Below are 3,047 nucleotides of genomic sequence, written 5' to 3' on the forward strand. Positions count from 1 at the left end.
CTGAAATCTTACATGCCTATCTGAAATCTTACATGCCTTCTGAAATCTTACATACCTATCTGAAATCTTACATGCCTTCTGAAATCTTACAGGCCTATCTGAAATCTTACATACCTGTCTGAAATCTTATATGCCTATCTGAAATCTTACAGGCCTATCTGAAATCTTACAGGCCTATCTGAAATCTTACAGGCCTATCTGAAATCTTACAGGCCTATCTGAAATCTTACATACCTGTCTGAAATCTTATATGCCTATCTGAAATCTTACAGGCCTATCTGAAATCTTACATACCTATCTGAAATCTTATATGCCTATCTGAAATCTTACAGGCCTATCTGAAATCTTACATACCTGTCTGAAATCTTACATGCCTATCTGAAATCTTACAGGCCTATCTGAAATCTTATATACCTGTCTGAAATCTTACAGGCCTATCTGAAATCTTACATACCTGTCTGAAATCTTATATGCCTATCTGAAATCTTACATACCTGTCTGAAATCTTACATGCCTATCTGAAATCTTACATACCTGTCTGAAATCTTACGGTCTGTCTGAAATCTTACAGGCCTATCTGAAATCTTACATACCTATCTGAAATCTTATATGCCTATCTGAAATCTTACAGGCCTATCTGAAATCTTACATACCTATCTGAAATCTTACAGGCCTATCTGAAATCTTACATACCTGTCTGAAATCTTACATGCCTATCTGAAATCTTACATACCTGTCTGAAATCTTATATGCCTATCTGAAATCTTACATACCTGTCTGAAATCTTACGGTCTGTCTGAAATCTTACAGGCCTATCTGAAATCTTACATACCTGTCTGAAATCATATATGCCTATCTGAAATCTTACATACCTGTCTGAAATCTTACGGTCTGTCTGAAATCTTACAGGCCTATCTGAAATCTTACATACCTATCTGAAATCTTATATGCCTATCTGAAATCTTACATACCTATCTGAAATCTTACATACCTATCTGAAATCTTACAGGCCTATCTGAAATCTTACATACCTATCTGAAATCTTACATACCTATCTGAAATCTTATATACCTATCTGAAATCTTACAGGCCTATCTGAAATCTAATCTTACATACCTGTCTGAAATCTTACATACCTATCTGAAATCTTACAGGCCTATCTGAAATCTTACATGCCTATCTGAAATCTAATCTTACATACCTGTCTGAAATCTTACATGCCTATCTGAAATCTTACAGGCCTACCTGAAAGAGTCAAAGCTGAGATCAATATCAGCTGAATTCATCCATAACCCTATAATAACGTGGATATCATATTTCATACCCCACCCACCACCACGACCCTGAGTTGGATTAAGCAGGTGATCTGGTCTTCATTGTGTTCTGGAATTATTATTGATTGATTGATAATTAATTAATTATTAACTCTACCCAACTTTTGCACATGCACTTTTCAGTTTTTTTATTTGTAAAAAAAAAATTAAAATTATGGATCATTTTCTTTGTACTAAACAATTCTCTGCCACTTTGTGTTGGTCTTTCACATAAAATTCCAATAAAATATATTTATGTTTGTGGTCGTAACGTGGCAAAATGCGGAAAAGTTCAATGAATACTTTTGCAAGCCACTGTAGGTGTCTTCAGAGGATGCTGCAACCAGATTTAAAGAGTTAATTCCATCATCCTTTTCTTCACTGCCATGTGCAGATATGACAGAGGACGACTACCTAAACTTTACTCCAGCAGCACTTGACTCTCTTGTTGACAGCACTATAGTTTCAATGCGTACAGCACTGGACAATGTTGCCCCTCTGAAAAGGAAGGTAATCAGTCAGAAGAGGCTGGCTCCTTGGTATAATTCACAGCTGCGTGCTTTAAAGCAGACTGCAAGAAAGCTGGAGAGACAGTGGCGTTCCTCTAATTTAGAAGAGTCTCAGTTAGTCTGGAAAGATAGTTTAATAACGTATAAGAAAGCCCTTCGTAAAGCTAGAACTGCTTATTATTCATCATTGATAGAAGAGAATAAGAATAATCCCAGGTTTCTTTTCAGCGCTGTAGCCAGTCTGACTAAGAGTCCGAGCTCTGCTGAGCCAGTTATTCCTTTAACTCTCAGCAGTGATGATTTCATGAGCTTCTTTATCAATAAAATAGTTTCTATCAGAGAGAAGATTGATGGAGTCCTTCCCACTATTATCAGTGATGTATCATCAAGTACAGCAGCTTTAGAAGTATCTTTAGAACCTGATTTGTATTTAGACAGCTTCTGCCCAGTTGATCTCTCTGAACTAACAACAGCAATAGTCTCTTCTAAACCATCAACTTGTGTTTTAGACCCAATCCCAACCAGACTGTTCAAGGAGGTTTTCCCATTAATTGACACTTCCATATTGGATTTGATCAATCTGTCTTTGTTGACAGGATATGTACCTCAGACTTTTAAGGTTGCTGTAATTAAACCTTTACTTAAAAAACCTACTCTTGATTCAGAAGTGTTGGCTCATTATAGACCTATATCCAATCTCCCTTTTATGTCTAAAGTTCTTGAAAAAATAGTTGCAGCTCAGCTTTGTGATCACTTACACAGAAATAATCTGTTTGAAGAGTTTCAGTCAGGATTCAGAGTGCATCATAGCACAGAAACAGCACTGCTGAAAGTTACCAATGATCTCCTCTTAGCCTCTGATAGCGGACTTGTGTCTGTGCTTGTCCTGTTGGATCTCAGTGCTGCATTTGATACGGTCGATCACAGCATTTTATTCTATCATTATCTAGTATTTTATATTATTGTTTTAATTGAATCAATTAGATTCGATTGGATTATGATTACAATAAATTGGAGTATAATTGTGTTGGACTGTATTATTGAAGTGCCTTCAGATGACGTTTGTTGTGATTTGGCGCTATATAAACTGAATTGAATTGAATTAAAAATAGCCAAAGGGGGGAATACTTTACAAAGACATCAAATATGTTGTTTTAAATCAAATGATAAATAGTCCACATTTATAAAGATTTTCTGTTGTTCAAAGTAAAACACAGAAGCAGTG

This window comes from Odontesthes bonariensis, chromosome 10 (assembly GCF_027942865.1).
Source record: "Odontesthes bonariensis isolate fOdoBon6 chromosome 10, fOdoBon6.hap1, whole genome shotgun sequence".
NCBI classification, from domain to species: Eukaryota; Metazoa; Chordata; class Actinopteri; order Atheriniformes; family Atherinopsidae; genus Odontesthes; species Odontesthes bonariensis.